The sequence below is a fragment of the Macaca mulatta genome, chromosome 15 (genome assembly GCF_049350105.2).
Source record: "Macaca mulatta isolate MMU2019108-1 chromosome 15, T2T-MMU8v2.0, whole genome shotgun sequence".
Lineage (NCBI taxonomy): Eukaryota > Metazoa > Chordata > Mammalia > Primates > Cercopithecidae > Macaca > Macaca mulatta.
In genome coordinates, this window is record NC_133420.1 from 90,511,097 (window position 1) to 90,529,956 (window position 18,860).

General features: G+C 38.5%; 1 protein-coding gene and 1 non-coding gene across 16 annotated transcripts in view; one reads left to right on the forward strand and one right to left on the reverse strand.

The window, feature by feature from the left end:
* PTPRD (protein tyrosine phosphatase receptor type D) overlaps nt 1-18,860 on the forward strand; it is a 548,445-nt gene that overhangs the window by 51,717 nt on the left and 477,868 nt on the right. The gene's annotated exons all lie outside the window — the stretch shown is intronic.
* On the reverse strand, nt 11,511-11,572 carry LOC114672894 (U7 small nuclear RNA). The gene has a single exon (XR_003723425.1). It is a non-coding gene; the product is annotated as a U7 small nuclear RNA (small nuclear RNA).

The following is an 18,860-nucleotide window of genomic DNA, read 5'->3' on the forward strand; positions in this document are numbered from 1 at the left end:
AATCAGTTAGACGTGCGAACAGGATGTTGATGAAAGAAAAAGACAAAACACGATGATACTTTTGAGTTTAAAGTGATGCCAAGGATGAAGAGCAGGAGGAAATCAATTGAGGACTTTCACAACCTTGTGCAAAATGCATATAGCATTTTCATATTGTAGAGCACACGTGTCCCCAAGCAGTGCTTGAAATTTAGTTTTCTAACTTATGTAGAACTGTACATACAAGAGTGAATACACTAGACTGAATTAATGTTTTCAGTGGAATATAGATTCTCTTTAGACCCATTTTGCCCTGTCTTGTCATACATACCACTGTTGCCTACCTTCACTATATATTTTATTAAGGGTTCACCCCTAAGGTGAAATGGAAGGACTGTGGATAAGAAACAAAATTCAGCAAAGAGCAGACCACACTTGTTGGAATTGTTAGTAAAATCAAGTTCTGAATAACCATGAAAGGCTTTTTGGGTTTTATTTCATAAACTTATATATAAAAGGGTGATGATTAAGATATGACGTAAGCTCTAACCAAATCCATATTAAAGAAAGCAAAATCCTTTAAAAGAAAAAAGCCGCCATTCTAAGTTCTTTAACCATTCACAAATAAAATTACCCACACAGAAAACTAGTGAAACTTTCTAAATAATAGTTTAATTTTCTCCTAATGTGTAGTTGCTTTGTTTGATTATAGTGATTATAGTGTTCATTAGTATTGATTGGGTAGGTAGGTGCAGTGGTTCGTATATCCAAATAAGCTGGAGTCTGTGAAAACTCCCAGCTTCTATTTTCATCTTTTTAAAGCCTTACTTCTCACTTTGTTGTTGTTATTGTTGAGATGGAGTCTTTCTCTGTCTGTCACAGAGTGCAATGGCAGGATCTCCGCTTGCTGCAACCTCTGTCTCCTGGGTTCGAGTGATTCTCCTGCCTCAGCCTCACAAGTAACTGAGATTACAGGCATACACCACCATGCCTGGGTAATTTTTTGGTATTTTATTAGAAATAGGGTTTCACTGTGTTGCCCAGGCTGGTCTCGAACTCCTGAGCTCAGGCAATCCACATGTGTGGGCCTCCCAAAGTGCTAGCATTACAGGCGTGAGCCACCGTGCTTGGCCTGCTTCCCACTTCTTTCAGTGTCAGGAGCTATTCTCTTAACATAAATATTTTTGTCACTGTAATTGTGATAGAACAAAGGCAGTTCCTGGGTCTTCCTACATTTTAGTCGTCCTACTTACTCCTATGACAGAATTAGGTTTTTATTTCCATCGAATAAGTTATATCAGTGCAAATATATTTCTGGCACCATTATAGTAGATCTTAGTACAGCAGCCAAATGGAGGGTGTGTGTTTGAGTACTTAATTTGGGCAAAGTGGTTTTTAAAATATGTTCTAAATGTCTTCTGTTGAAGCCCCTTTAATCAGATGGAACACATTAAAAAATCAGAACAGAATCTCAGGTAGTTACAGTAGAGTGATCAAGTCAACTCTTAAGCCAACCAAGGTGTGAAATTAAAATATTGGCTAGCCTTAAACATACAATTAATTTCAGGAAGGCTCTGTCAATACTTGCTGGATATTTACAGATAATCTAATGGCATACACTTTTTAAAGCTACATGACTCATAGAAGTCAATGTAAAAGGGGGTAAAATGGTTTTGTTTGAGTGTAGCAGGCACTATTTACATCTCTGGAAGTGTTCTGATAAGAGATAGGTTTGAATCTGTTCATTACATATGAATATTGGTTCTGTGTTTTTTAAAAAAATTATATGATTGCAGTTTGAATTTTGAAATCAATTTACTGGTGATGTCAGCATTTTATAACTCTTGGGAAATGGAAGTGTGATATTTATGTGCACATTAAGTTGTGCACATTAAATTAGCTCCTTAAAAATACAAAATAAATAAATAAATAAATAAATAAATAAATAATAAATGCGTAAGCTGGCCAGGTGGGGTGGCGGCTCCATGCCTGTAATCCCAGCACTTTAGGAGGCTGAGGTGGGTGGATCACCTGAGGTCTGGAGTTTGAGACCAGACTGCCCAACATGATGAAACCCCGTGTCTACTAAAAATGCAAAAAATTAACTGGATGTGGTGGTGGTTGCCTGTAATCCCAGCTACTCGGGAGGCTGAGGCAAGAGAATTTCTTGAACCCAGGAGGCGGAGGTTGCTGTGAGCCGAGATCATTCCGTTGTGCTCCAGCCTGGGCAACAAGAGTGAAACTCCATCTCAGAAAAATAAATAAATAAATACATAAATAAATAAATAAATTGTAAGCTGTAAATTATATCATTGATATCAAAAAGATTTTCCTATTCTGTCTATATTTTTCTGTTTGTTTTTTTCTATTGCAGTTGAGGTTTATGATGATTTCCCAAAATTGACAAGCCACCGGCTTTCTTACTATGATTATTGTATAAAGATGATGTGCATAATATTTTCATTTCTGATGACGGGATTGGATTACTCTGATGTTAATGTTGCCTTCAAGGATATGTAGTTTTTAGAGAGAGATCACCTGGTCAGAACTTTCAAGTGGGGAAAACAAGAATTCTAGTTGCAGCTCTAACTTGCTTTGTGGACTTGAGCTCCTGAAATTTTCAGAACTTTAGTTTTCCTACTGTAATTTGGGTAATACCAACCTCATAGAATTGTTAGGAAATTAAGTGGGGCTAGGCCCACAAAAGGAAGGGGATCTTGGTTCGTTCTTTTTTCATTTTTCTTATTTTTCCAGATACTGTCTGTGAGGTATAGGTTCTGATCCCATGGCTTTGATCTGATAAGCACAGGTCTCATGAAATGAAGTTCCATGGAAGTTTCTACCAACAGCGTGCTGTAATCCCTTCTGAGCCTCCCCTTCTTCTTCCTCTGTTACAGCAGAAACAGAAAAAGCTTTCTAATTGAGTATAGTCACCAGGATTCTCTTTCAAATATAGAAAGCCCAGGATGTTATGAGATCTGGAAGGTGTTAAAACATCACATTAGTCAACACAAGGTATTTTTATGGATGTACCTGTCTTCTCTCCCGGACTTTGCGCTAAAGTCCTGTGGCTAGGGATCATGTCGCAGTTACTCTTATTTCTCCATCCAGTGCACTAAAAGGTGGCCACTCATCAAGGTCTGTGGAACTAGAAAGAAATAAGAGTTTTAGAGTATTCTGTAAGAAAAAGTTCATGCCACACGTTTCTCCAGTTAGGATAGTTTTTTTTGGCGGGGGAAGGTGGGGACGGAAGGGGGTGTGTTTGTTTTTTGGAGACGGAAGGGGGTGTGTTTGTTTTGGAGTGTCTCTCTGTCACACGGGACTGCAGTGCATTGGCATGATCACAGCTCGCTGCAACCTTGACCTCGAGGGCCCTGCAATCTTCCCATCCCAGCCTCCCAAGTAACTGGGACCGCAGGCATGCACCACCATGCCTGGCTAGTTTTATTTTTTATTTTTTTGTAGAGATGGAGTCTTCTTATGTTGCCCAGGCTGGTCTCAAACTTGTGGGTTCTAGTGATCCTCCTGCTCCGGGCTCCCAAAATGCTGGAATTGCAGGTGTGAGCCACTGTGCCTGGCCAATATAAGTAAGGATAGTTTGTTTTAAAGTGACTATAGATTTGTATTATTAAGAGAAATGAGGGACTGGGCACAGTGGCACATGCCTGTAATTTCTGCACTTTGGGAGGCTGAGGCAGGTGGATCACTTGAGTTCAGGAGTTTGAGACCAGACTGACCAACATGACGAAACCCTGTCTCTAGTAAAAATACAAAAATTAGCCAGGCGTGGTAGTGCAAGCCTCTAATCCCAGTTACTAAGGAGGCTGAGGCAGGAGAATTGCTTGAACCCAGGGGGCGGAGGTTGCAGTGAGCCAAGATGGCACCATTACACTCCAGCCTGGGCAACAGAGTAAGACTCCGTCTGAGGGGGAAAAAAAGAGAAATGAGGGACTTCAAACATAAGAAAAAATGTAATGGATATTAAAAGAACAAACACTTTTAGTGTAAGTTTTAGAATATTGTTTATCAATAAATAGGTTTTGGACATGACTTTTTGGTAATAGGCTTTTTTTTCTTATTTTTCTGCCAAAAAAAAAGGTATTATTATGCATAGGACTACCAAACATGATTTCATACTTTTTTTTTTAAATTTGAGACGGGGTGTCACTCTGTCACCCAGGCTGGAGTGCAGTGGTTACAAGTGAGCCGATCACAGTACTGTAGGCTTCACCTTTTAGGTTCAAGCTGTCCTCCCGCTTCAGCCTCCGGGACTATAGGCATGTGCCACCATGCCCGAGTAATTTTTTAATTTTTTGTAGAGCTGGGGTTTCACTGTGTTGCTCAGGCATTATAATTTTTATAATATAAGTACAAGTATAAAGAACTCAAAGTTTCGAGATAATAATGCTAAAAGATATCATGGCTAAAAGGATCTGGAAAGAGTAGGTTACTAAAGGGAGTGTCAAAGAACTTCCAACTGAGTTTGATTTTCTCATTGGCAAAACTAATTCCATTGATTTTAGTAATCATAGCTATTTATTCCCTCAGGTAATTACATTATAGGGAAGCCTAATAATTATGGTATACATTATTATTCATATTATCTAAGGTGTACGTTTGTTCAGATCAGAGAGAAAAGGGGACTTTTTTCCAGAAACACTTTCAGACGTGTGTACTCATTCATAAATAAAAATAATAACTAACATTGGCTGTAAGATGACTGTATGTCAATTGCTTTACATCTGTTATCTTGCATAGTTCCTTTTTTTTTTTTTTCTTTCTTTCATTTTTTTTAAGACAGTCTCACTCTGTTGCCCAGGCTGGAGTGCGGTGGCACTGTCTCCACGCACTGCAAACTCTGCCTCCCGGGTTCGCACCATTCTTCTGCCTCAGCCTCTCGAGTGGCTGGGACTACAGGTGCCTGCCACCACGCCCAGCTAATTTTTTTGTATTGTTAGTAGAGACGGGGTTTCACGGTGTTAGCCAGGATGGTCTTGATCTCCTGACCTCGTGATCTGCCCACCTCGGCCTCTCAAAGTGCTGAGATTACAGGCATGAGCCACCATGCCCAGCCTTGTGTAGTTCTTTTAACTGCCCTAGGAGGTAAATGTAATTATTAAGTCCATTTTATTTATTTAATTTTAGAGCTGAGGTCTTGCTCTGTTGCCCAGGCCAGAATGCAGTGGTGCTGTCATGGCTCCCTATAACTTCAGACTCCTGGGTTCAAGTAATCCTCCTACCTTAGCCTCCCAAGTAGCTGAGACTACAGGTGTGTGCCACCACATTCAGCTAATTTTCAAATTTTTTGTAGAGATGTGATCTTGCTATGTTGCCCAGGCTGCTCTGGAACTCCTGAGCTCAAGCTGTCTTCCCACCTTGGCCTCCCAAAGCACTGAGATTACAGGTTTAAGCCACTACTCCTAGCCTATCTCCACTTTCAAGATGAGGCAATTGAAAGAATTTAAGCAATTTCTCCAAGACCACATATCTCCTGAATGTTAGTTGTGGCTTGCCAGGGCCTTTTCTGAATAAAAACATATGGCCTTAGGATCTGCAAATTGACCTAGAAGGAAGGAACTAGAATTTGTAACTGGAGATATTACCACTTTTGAGAACTTCCTGCAAGCTGAGTGTGGCCAGTTTTCAGGAAAATCCTGATTTCCCTTAGGCACAGGCTTTGCAATTACTCATCAGTTTATTTGTGCATCTCCTTTCACTTTCTTTTGTGATTCCTTTCTTTGCCTTTGGGGCAGGGAGTGTCATTAAGGAAGGCGATTGTGAATGTTCTACTTGAGGGCTTTTAGGTGTGGCTGGATAGTTTATGAAGCCTATTAATGGCGTGAGAGTCAGGGAAGCAACCTCAGGATCCCTGTGACACATAGTATCTGAAGTAGAGATTTCTGTACTGTTTTCTACACTCAGACTTGTACCGAAAAACCTTTCACCAATTCACTTTAATGGATGCATCTATAATAGGGTGTGGGGAAGCATTACTGAGATAATCCCTGTATTTCTTTTTCTAGTTAGAGTTTATGAATCTGTGACTATGGGTGGATGGAACGAGCAGGGCTCTGAAAGAGCCTAAATTTAAAGAGTATATTAAGAAAGTAATTTAATCATTGATGCAGTCTGACTCCAGTTATGTGATGCTATAAAAGTTTCAGATTGGCGATAATAAATAATATTTTAGGATTTTCAAAATCTTTACCCTTATCTCATTGAGAGGTAAAGTAAGTGGGAATTATCTCAGTTCACATTTCTCTCCTCTCCCATCTCCTCCCCTTCTCTTCCTTTCTTTTTTAAAAACTGCTTTTCAGTTTCTACAGTATGCAAAGAACTGTGGTAATACCATTGAGGGTTAACATTGAGACTAAAGAGAGGTCAGGGCACATGACACAGTGAAAGAAGTAACCTAGGAGCCAGGTTTAATGGGTAACAGCCCCCCATGCTCTTAAAAAAATATTTATTTATTTATTTATTTATTTATTTTAAATTGAGACAGTCTTGCTCTGTTGCCCAGGCTGGAGTGCAGTGGGTCCATCTCGGCTCACTGCAACCTCTGCTTCCCAGGCTCAAGTGATTCTCCTGGCTCAGCCTCCTGAGGAGCTGGGATTACAGGCATGTGTCACCATGCCTGGCTAATTTTGTACTTTTAGTAGAGACGGGATTTCTCCATGTTGGTCAGGCTGGTCTCGAACTCCCAACCTCAGGTGGTCCGCCCACCTCAGCCTCCCAGATTGTTGGGATTACGGGCGTGAGCCACTGCACCCGGCCAGGTTTAATGGGCAACCCTTACTTCACATTATCATCAAAATCATTAAAATGTGTTCCGAATGACTCAAATTTTTCCTAAAGATCAGTGAAACAAATACCTAAGCTCCACTTTTAATTCCATGAGATGATGCCAAAATGATCAATATGAGACAAAGGGAAGTTTATTAACGATAGCAAGATTTGAGGACCATAATTACTATGTGAGTCAATAATAACTGCCAGTGCATTTTTATTTCTGAGTTTATCCTGACTTTTGTGACCCTTTGGAAAGTTCGTTCCTGAACTGCCATCTTCATGATCTTGTGTCTCCAACAAGAGAGAAATTGGGAAAGGAGCAAATTATACGTCTGAAAGCTAGGTGTTAGTTTTTGCATATATTATTCCTTGCAAAAATAAACCCACTTTTTAGATGAAGAAACTAAGGCTCAGAGAGACTAAGTATTTGTGTCATAGCCCCACAGCATTGATGTTCAAATCCAGAACTGCCTGCCTAGAATTCCCAGCTCATATATTTATAATATCATTCATACAGTTTTTACTAATATTATTTTCTGAGAAATATATTTGACCATTTCAGAGAAAAAATGGAATTGTTACAGGAAAGGGGTCCCAATCCAGACCCCATGAGAGGGTTCTTGGATCTCCTGCAAGAAAGAATTCAGGACAAGTCCATAGAGTAAAGTGAAAACAAGTTTATTAGGCAAGTGAAGAAATAAAAGAATGGCTACTCCATAGACAGAGCAGCCCCAAGGGCAGCTGATTACCCATTTTTATGGTTATTTCTTGATGATATGCTAAACAAGGGGTGGATTATTCATGCCTCCCCCTTTTAGACCATCTAGGGTAACTTCCTGACATTGCCATGGTATTTGGAAACTGTCATAGTGCTGGTGGGAGTGTAGCAGTGAGGATGACCAGAAGTCACTCTTGTGGCCATCTTGGTGTTGGTGGGATTTTGCTGGCTTCTCTACTGCAAGCTGTTTTATCAGCAAGGTCTTTATGACCTGTATCTTGTGCAGACCTCCTATCTCATCCTGTGACTTAGAATGCCTTAACTGTCTGGGAATTTAGCCCAGTAGGTCTCAGCCTCATTTTATCCATTTTACCCCATTCAAGATGGAGTTGCTCTGGCTCACATGCCTCTGACAGAATGGCTGCCATGATATAAAATAGAATCAGTTTTTTAAAAATATACATACATTAAAAAAAGGAGCCAAAAAAAAGTCATTAAAATTTTGGTGTTGAGCAGTCATCAGAAAGGCATGATGCATGCACACATACATTCGCATGTACTTATATGTGGAAGGCAGGGAAATGATGTGTTATGCCCAGACCGTTTATTCCCCGAAGAAGACCACCAGAGTCCAGAGTCAAAGCTAAGCAGCAAGGATCTTTATTACAGGTTCGAACCTGGAACTCTCCCTCGCTCGTGAAACGAGACGGGCAGGAGAGCTCCCCCACTGAGCTCCGAGCAGTGTTATATAGTCTAAGAAAAGTGGGCATAGAGTTATTATACAAATCAGATATATGATTGGCTAGTGTTTGAACAAGGCGATTTGGCTAACTATGATTGGTTCCCGCCATTTCTGATATTTTGGTTCAAACTTTGAGGCGGGAGAGCAGGTTTATGTCAGCAAGAGTTTATCTTACTTAAACACGTCTTGTGACCTTGCCTCAGAACTTACAAAATCTCTGGTATGTGCAAAACAAAATCTCTGGTACGTGCAGAAAACCAGGTACTCACAGAACTTACGAAATCTCTGGTATGTGCAAAGATTAGAGAGCAGAACAAGGGTGTAGCGGGTGGGGGGCGGGTACACATCTATCTTTGTGTCCTTTCAGATGAAGTGATGATTACTATTTATCACACCTTTGTGTCCTTGAAAAATAATGGTAGTGCCGTCCTGTGCTTGTATACTTTGTGTAACTGATGGATATGAATGTTTATCCTCATTAAAAAATTACAGTGGCAGCACTATATTTATTATTTCTAACAGAATCTTACTGATATTGCTTGAAAACAAAAATTACTTTGTGTCTGGGAAAATCTGCCCTGGATTGACTGAGGTCACATACCAACTTAAAAAAAAAAAAAAAAAAAGTGTGTGTGAGGGTTGGGGGATCAAAACATTAAAAGTGTAATTAAGGAAGGAGGATTTCTCTGGAGAATTGGTAGAGTAAATAAGAGTGACAGACATTCATTACAGAATGTATCTAAACATAAAAGAATAATTCTTTTCATAAAAGTTAATTGAAGCTGGCTACATCTGCTATACCATCTTTATTAAGGAAGGCAGAAGTTGAGAGGGCAGCTGGAGTTTTCAGTTGGTTGCTAAGACTTTGAGCTTGATTTCTGGAAAGAAATAACAAACTTCTTTGCTAACATTACAAATGCTAGGAGTCTGCAAGGTGACACTTCCTCTCCCCTACTTCCTGTCAACCAAATGCATTCCTTTTCTTTTCTTTTGTATTACGCTGATGTATTTAGTACTTATATCTTCCAAACTGGACAATTCCAGGTCTCTTCCAGCAGGGAAACTTTAAAGAACCTCAGGGGTCACCCTGAGGCAGTTCTCTTTAATGAATTCTGAGCTGCCTCCAGGAATTCATTCTTATACCAACTACAACAAAACTGAAACACTTTCTAGCATTATCTGCACTAGGGTTCCTTGAGGAAACCTTTAAGGACAATGAACTGGGACGTGATTGCTACCAGAATACTGGTGATAATTATCTGTGTAAATAAATACGTGCATTTATTTTAAAACAGACAAATTTGAAAGAGATGTTTCTTACAGATAACTGTGGACTCTGACATGTAGATAAGGAGTATTTTATTATAGTACCATAGGACTATAATTACTATTAAATAAAGCAATGCATGTGAAATTAATATAGTATCTAAAAATATGCCCAGTGCATTTTCACTTTATTGGATCTTTTTATTAATCCTCGTAATAACCCTGTAAGGAAAGCAGGCTGGACTTACGCATTCAAGCTGTACATGTGAAAGCGAGGCTCTGAGTTGTTGTTGTGACTTCTGTGAGAAGTAAACTACAGAACTACAGAAATGAGACTAGGACCTAGATACTTTGACTTATAGTTCATTGTAAATTTATATCAATGAGAAGTCTGTGACTAAAATAACTGTATTTATTATATATGATTACCGAAGCACTAGTAGGAGCCAGTATTGCAGATTAAATGTATTTAACTACCTGTAAACTTTAAGAAGGCACAGCTTTCTTGTATGAACTGCAGAATTACAACTCCCATGATCAACACTTAACATAGAGTAGGTGCTTAATAAACATTTGTTAAATGAATGGATGAGTAAAAAAGTCACAGCTTTTAGACGATATGCTATGCTAGCTTTCGAATGCAACAGGAAGCTATTCTTTATTAAAGATGATTCAGAATGATTTTGTTAGATTTAAACATCTTCCATTTATAATCTTTTTCCTGTTAGTAAATATCAGAACTTCTCTGCTGATTTACTATGCTTAGGCCAGCAAACCCAGAATTGTTTGGTTTTCCATTCTCTAAATAATCCCTGTTTGAAAACAGTATTATCTGCATTCTTGGCACAGGGAATGGTAGGATGGCACTTTGGTATGATTTAAACCGTGAAAAATTTTTCAAGTGATTTTTTATCTTGATTATTTCTTAAAGAGTTTCTGGAGAACTGGACTTAATGATCCTAGGATTTACCCTACATGATTAGGTTGTTTAGTTATTTTATTTAAAATTCTAATGTATTAAGATTTGATTGGGAAAAGAGACACCAAAGAAGAAAAATGAAAATTTGATTCATAGATCTATACTTAGTCACATAAAATATTCTAATTATCATATAATGAAGTAAAAAAGGAGAGAATTCCATTCTATAAAGCATAAAGGGTAGAATTCCATGTAAGACCAGCATGAGACTTGGAGCTTTGAGTCAAGTTGCCATTTGTCTTGTAAGATAGATTCTGTTAAGGTTCAGGTCAAAGGATTGCTTGAGTCCAGGACTTCGAGGCTGCAGAGAGCTTGGGTGACATATCAAGACTCTCTAAAAATGGAAAAAAAAAAAAAAAGATTCTGCTAGATTTATTTTCTGAGAGTCTGTACTGTTCTAGACACTAAAGTGAATAAATATAAATATGAGAAGACACATTCTCTACTCTCGAGGACCTCGGAGTCCAACAGAGAGCCAAAGACAAATATGCAAATATCTTCAATAGAAAGCATAGTGGGATAAATGGTTCAGCTTTTGCTTCTTGTGAGGTCAGTAAGAGGAAAATCACATGTAGTTGGTGGATGAGATAGAGCTTCACAGATATGGTAGTGTTTGAGATAGTTTCAGAGAGATTTTGCTGGGTAGTGGGATGTTTGATAAGCAAGATAGAACCCTGTGGTAAGGGATCTCAAGGACGAGGCAATCTTCATAGTGTGTGATGGTGCAGAAAGGACTTTTCCTAACTGCATCATATATAGCTTAGCCATCCTTTTTGCATATCATCAAGATTCTGTGTGTTGGCACCGAATAAACAAATCAAAGTTAAGCAATGTATTTATTTGATAGCTTTGGAAAATGAATTGATGGTGGAAGAGTTTGGAATTCATGACTTTAAATGAGCTTTTCGTATTATTGTACATTATAGTTATGGTGAGAAGAACTGGGAGTAAATCTCTTAACCATAAGACAATCTTATGAGGATTTACGTTCATTTGTAGCTTGATTTTACTTTATTTTATTTATTTTTCATTGGGTGGGGGGCTTTCTGGCAAAAACTAGAAAGCCTGCTAGACAAATTCGAAAAGAACTGTAACACTGTAGCTTGAATTTATTTTATAACATGATCAAATCTTGTGTGCTCTAAGTCTCTTGAGTATATACTAATAGTAAGGCGTATCACGTTACGGCAATTTTCAGTTTATCCCAAATGGTTGGGGAATGGACTGTTCCAATTAATCTAACATTATAGTAGCTAAGAGATTACAGAAATATTTTACTTGGGTTATTCAATTCCATATACTAAAAAAAACCCAAAAATTTTAACACAGAAAATACTCTGAATGTAATTTGAATTGAATTTTATATTTAATTATTTAGAAAGCTCTTTCAAGTTCCAGCGATGTTTGAGTTTACCAATGAAAGTGTTTGTTATCCTTTATTTTCTAGAAAATAAATATGGGCACTTGGCATAATTCTGGATTGAGGAAATTTGAATTTCTCAACCAGAAGATCACAGCTTCTGTGTTTGGTCTCCTACATAAATCTATTACGCGAATAAAATAGAAATTGTACTCATTTTCAAAGCCATGATTATCAGGCACGTGATGATTTGATGTGATAAGTTATGGCTTTTAAGTTACTGTCATCCAAATCAAAAAGCCATAGATAACTGCAGAGTTTTTAAGAAATTAAATACTGGGAGGAGAGAGACAGTTAAATTCCATATTTCTACTTGATAGTCACAAGTACTCTGATGACTGATAAGTATCGTAGGCTGTGCAATACTCACTTACTCTAAGCTGCTGATAAACGTAATTTAGTGGGACTGTTCTTACATCCCAATGTCAGCCCACTAAAGAACATTTTGTATTAATGGCGAAGGTCAAATGTTTCACAGGCTTCCACTAGCGCCTATTAGAGAATACTGTTCAGTTTTATATATTTAAATATTTAACCCCCCCAAGGAAATTTGAAATATTAGTTTCCAATATAATGAAAATGTACTTAAAACTTGGCAATTAAGAATCAGGGCAGTTCATCTCTATCCCTTCATCTGTAAGTTTTTAAACATACAGATATAGATAAACATATATATTCCTAAACATCTGTTGGCCTATGGCATTTTCTGCTTTGGCTACCGACAGTATGCATAGATTATTTAGAAAGGCTTAACTTGATATGTTTTTATTATAAACGTAAACCTGCCTTTGTGGTCATCATGTTTTATCATTTGGCACTTAATTTCTTCAGAAATGTTTTCTCACTGAAGTCAAAAGAACTTTGCTCTGTAATGTAACTATACAAGGTAAAAAGGGCCTTTTATTTTTTTTAAACATGCGACTTGGTGCATACTTTTATGCGTTTTGTTTGAGCTTATTTTTCAAAATGAGAGTACATTAGCAAATAACCTCCTCTAGATCTTACATGTTACATAGTGGATAGTAGCATAGATTGCTTTAGATAACTTTGACTTTAGAATTTTATGCATTTCCCCTTCATAAATGAGACTTTGTAGTAATTTTCTAACTCTACAATTTTTGGACTGTCCTAAAAGGACGTTGCAATCTATTCTTATATGGGCTATGATTAAAATATTACTGAGATACTGTTAAATGATACATTGATTGCTGTTACTCCGTCTCCACGTCTCCACAACCCAAAAGTTTTCATCTATCAGTCCAGTGACCCTGGTATTGGTGGTGGTATCCAGTGTGTGAAATTAAAAATCCATCATACTTTCTGTTGTGTAATGCCTAAGTAGGCTATTTCATTTTTTCATTGGCTGGGCGTGCTGGGTCACACTTGTAATCCCACCACTTTGGGAGGCCAAGGTGGGCAAATCGCCTGAGGTCAGGAGTTCGAGATCAGCCTGGCCAACATAGTGAAACCCTGTCTCTACTAAAAATAGAAAAAGCTGGGAGTGGTAGTAGGTGCCTGTGATCCCAGCTACTCAGGAGGCTGAGGCAGGAGAATTGTTTGAACCTGGGAGGCGGAGGTTGCAATGAGCCGAGATTGTGCCATTGCACTCCAGCCTGGGTGACAGAGTGAGACTCATCTCAAAAAAATTTTTTTTTCTTCATATAAAATAAACATAGGGATGGATGATACTAATGTTTTCCCATTTTGGTAGTGCCCAATAAATTAAAATGAAACCTTTAAATGAATGCTGAAGATTTGAAAAGGTTCCATTTTTGAGGCTAAGAGATGTTATGAATTCACGAAACGTAAGTGCATGCCGAGAAGATAAACAGCTTTGTTTTAAAATTGGGTTCCAAATAATTAATCAGCAGTACAAAAAATTGACTTATGTTCCTTTGTATACTGTCATTGACCATTTATCCAAAGGCATTCAGACTATTTGATGATTTTTTTTTCATGATCATAAGTTCATATGTAATTTTTCCCCAAATCCTGAGTCATTGCATTGTTGCTGCAGTTATCTAAAATAACTTGTTCCTCGGTTTGCTCTTTCTTGTTAAGTTCCTCTAAGGCAAGTCAGTGAAGTTAAAATCGCTTTGAAACCAAGACAACTCTGTAATTTATTTCTCATTTTAGGGTTACGTTGCTGCCCTCAAATTTGACTTCTGCTGGGGGCCATGACACATGCCTGTAGCTCCTGCTACTTGGGAGGCTAAGGCAGGAGGATCACCTGAGCCCAGGAGTTCAAGTCCAGCCTTGGTACCATAATGAGACCCTGTCTAAAAAAAGAAAATTGGCTTCTGTGAATGTAAATGTCACTAGAGAGTGTGATTGTAAATGCCACTAGAGAGTCTACTGTAATTATTTGGAATTCTTTCAAAGTAGTGTGATATAGATAAAAGATGATTTTCTACACATTTTACCAGAGTGTAACCTAATGGGCAGCATTATATAAAATGGGCTTAAGTATTATTTTATTTCCGTACCCTCTGGTTCTTCAGTTGCATCCCCTTTTTGCCTTAAGTTAAACATATTGCACTTCCATCTGCTATACACTATAGATGATTCACATTTATTTTTTGCAGTGATATTTTTTAAATGAGTTTAGGGAGCAGATGTTTTTGCATTCATACTTGCCTTCCTTTTCCTGATGTCTTTCCACAAATACAGGGGGGGAAAATGCATTGCTGCTGTCCTTGGTGAATTTTGCATATCTCTTTGATTCAGGCTGCTGCACTGTAATGCATGATGATGTGACCACTGCAGTCAAGTAAGACGTTTCTTTAGTTTCCTAGTACTCTATATTAATATCACAGCTGTGCTGCAGGGAATTGAAGAACTTCTTCAGCTTGTGGTAATTCTCCTTTGGGTAAAAGTGAATCCAGTCAGACCTCTTCCTCTGATAGTCTTCAATTTTGAGACTGATTTTAGACAGGTGGTTATGGATTTATAAATGAATTCAAAAATACAAACCTAGATACGTAGTGTATCTATAGCACACTTTCAGTATAGGTGTTTTTTTTTTCCTGTTCTAATATCCAAATAAAGCACCTGCATTATTTTAAATTACATGCACAAATGTTGTCAATCTTGTCTGTCTTTTTAAAAATGATGTCTAACAGAATATTGTGGTTATTTGGCAAACCTCTGCAAACAAAACTGTTCTGAATGCAGGTGTAACTGTGTAGAGTAGGAAGAGCACTGGACTCAGAGTGAGAGGTGTCATATTTATTGCTTTATGACAAATTATCCCAAATCTGGCAGCTTACAACAGTGTATACTTATTATCTCACAGTTTCCGAGGGTCAGGAATCTGTGTGGTTCTGGCTCAGTCTCTCATGAAGCTGCAATCAGAATGTTAGATGGGTCTGTAGTCATCTGAAGGTTTGACTGGGGCTGGAGGATCTTTTTCCAAGATGGAAGTGTGTTGACCAGCATTCCTATTTCCATTTTAGACCAAGGAACCTTCAATTCCTTATCAGTTGAGTTCCACCATTGGACTGCTCACATGGTAGCTGGCTTATTCCACAATGAGTGATCAAAGAAAGAGAGAACAAGAGCCAAAGATAGAAGCTGCTGATAACCTAATTGTAGAAGTAACATACCATCATCGTATGGTATGCAGTAACCCTGTTACAATGACAGGGCTACAGACAATATGTGCATGGTTGGAAGCAGGGATAATTGAGGGCCAGGCAGGAGGCTGGCTACCCAGGTAGGAGTCATCTGTTTGCCACTAAAGCACCACAGGTCCTTACATAGGTTGCCAGCTTCTTGAGCTTGAGTTTTCTCATTGACAGCAGGGGCATTGTACCACTTTTCCTAGTGATCCCTTGAAATGTAAATATCTTAAATGATGGATGTGAGAACATTTTGTAAATGTGAAATGGCTCTACCTGTGGGGGTTGATTAAAAAATCATATTACTTTTTAGCGTTAATAAGAGGAAAGAAAAAAGAGGGAGAGAAATGGAGAAAAGGAAAAAAGAGGGGGCAGAAAAGGAAAGTGTGTCCTTTATGAGCAAAGGCTAGAGGTCTCTACCTGTAGCAGAGGATTTTGCGCCTCCTTTTATCAATGGTTAAATTTAATTGCTCACAAAATGTGTGCTTAAATATATCTTTAAGATCTATAATTTCATTTTTTAAAGGATTAAACAACAATGGAAAGGCTGTAACACGCCCCTCTTCTCAGCTGGGGCAGATTTGAGTAAAATCCAAAGAATTTAAGTCAGTAGTCCAAAAGCTAGATTTCAGTCTTCAGCACTGATACTTTCTCATTGTCTTCCTCAAAAATGGAACTGAATGCTCACCTCCATTATAAATGCTTCTGCCGCCCATTAGAAAAGGACAGCTAAGGTAGCCATTAGTATTTCCATAAGCCACTGACCTTGTTTCAGTATAAACTAGAATCTAGAAAGTGACTGCATTTATTGTCATTTTTAATGCGTATGTTCTGGAACTCATTTCCCCTATGCATGACTTTCAATTTCATTTTGTGGCATCCAATTTGTGGAGACATCTTCTTACTTTTAGAATCAAAGTAACAATCTCTGTAGTACAATAGGTGACTGGAGACAATTTACCAAGTGGAGTCATAAGTACTTCAAATTCATGTGTCCAAGGCCAAATGCATTCCCCTCAATCTACCCTCTGCATATACATGCTATATTGATAGTTACTCGACGAGGTCATTTTGATGTTGTCTAAAAACGAACTATTTCAGCTTTGTTTCCACCCTTAAGAAATGATTGTGACAGATAATTTCACACATTCCGTCATAATTCTCACATATTTCTTGCTTCATTACCTACTCAGTCCCTGACCTTCATTCTACCTTTTATCTGAGACTTGTGTCAGGGAAGGGATGAAGGTCTGGCTGTCCATTGCAGGCATTCCCTGGCCTTAAAACACATTTTTTTCCTGCATTTTGACTTGATCATTTTGAAATGTTCCCTAAGTTAAAACACCTGGGTCAAAAGAGCTTTTAGCCTGTCTAGTATCCATCCGCTGAAAATGACTTCTCTTCACCAGTCACCTAGTTAGCCAGTCAGCATCCTCAGTCATCTCACATTCCTTTCTTTCCCCTCAAATCTCATGTTCAGTCCACAAACCCTGATGATGTAACTCTGAAATTCCTTTAAATTTCTCTCCTCCAGAATCGCTTGAACCTGGGAGACAGAGGTTGCAGTGAGCCGAGATGGCCCTATTGAACTATAGGCTGGGAGACAGAGCAGGACTCTGTCTCAAAATAAAAGAAAAAAAAAAAGAAGAAGGCTGGGCGGCGCAGTGGCTCACGCCTGTAATCCCAGCACTTTGGGAGGCCAAGGCAGACAGATCACGAGGTCAGGAGTTTGAGACCAGCCTGACCAACGTGGTGAAACCGTGTCTCTACTAAAAATACAAAAATTAGCTGGGCATGATGGTGCGTGCCTGTAATCCTGGCTACTCAGGAGACTGAGGCAGGAGAATCGCTTGAACCCGGGAGGTGGAGGTTGCAGTGAGCCGAGATCACGCCACTGTACTCCAGCCTGAGCAACAGAGTGAGACTCCATCTCAAAAAGAAAAAGAAAAAAGAAAAAAAAGATTGTCTTCTCCTCTGCATTCTATTCTTTCTACATTCTTTGTCACTCTTTCTCATGTTTACCATTTTAATTTCCATGTAATTGGCCTCTTTGAGGATTCTACTTTCTTCTGCCTTTAGTTCACTCTCTCCATAGATGCCAGTTGCCTTAAAAACCCTGATGTAATCTCAATATTCGCCAGCTTCAAATATGGTGTGAGTCTTTTATTGGCTATAGCAGCACTGCCCACTAGCACTTTCCTCAATAAAAAAAGCATTCTGTATCTTCTGTTTTGTCCAGTATAGTAGCTGGACTGAGTACTTTAAATGTGGATAGTGAGACGGAGGGACTGAATTTTTGCTTTTAATTTTAAATTAATTTAAATAGCTTTGGATAGTGTAGGTCTATAGAATAAAGTACAACATTTCTATTTTGCTACTACCCCCTTTTTGTCCCTTTCCCTACGTACTAACCAAATATACAAATTGTAGGTATCCATTGTAATATTTTGCAACCTTTTAACCTCAATCCACACTAAAAAATATGTTTTCTCTTGTGACTAAAGTATGCTTAGATATTCATACATGCTTAACAAGTATTAATTGATCATCTATTATGTACAGAGCATTGTAGATGTATCTGTGAATAAAACAGATGCAGGCACCTGTTGTCCCAGCTACTCGGGAGGCTGAGGCAGGAGAATTGCTTGAACCTGGGAGGCAGCGGTTACAGTGAGCTAAGATCACACCCTGCACTCCAGCCTGGACAACCGAGCGAGACTCCGTCTCAAAAACACAAAATAAAACAAAAAACAGGCAAGATTCCCTACTCTCCTGAGGCTAACACTTTATTGGACAAGAAAGACAATGTATGATAAGTAGTAAATTTATTTTGTTTTTTAGAAATGAAGCCAAGTGCAGTGGCTCACACCTGTAATCCTAATGCATTGGAAGGCAGAGGCAGAAGGATCACTTCAGGTCAGGAGTTGGAGACCAGTCTGGGCGATGTAGTGAGATCCTGTCTCTACAAAAAATAAAAAAAAAAAATTAGGCGTGCTGGCACGTGCCTATGGTCCCAGCTATTCAGGAGGCCAAGGCGGGAGGATTGGGTGAGCCCAAGAGTTTGAGGCTGCCATGAGTGATGATGGCACCATTGCAGTTCAGCCTGAGTGACCCAGTGAGACCCTGTCTCAAAAAAAAAAAAAAAAAAGCAAGCAAATAAATAATAAACACAATGAAAGTAAGCTGTATAGTATTGTATAGTGTATTAGAAGGTATGGTGGAATTTATCTATCATTTCCATATGGTTCTTTTTGTGTCTTGTTTAAGAACTGCTTTCTACCCTCCAGATTCAAAGATATGCTGTAGTCTTTTCTAAATGTTGTATAGTGTTAATTTTCACATTTAAG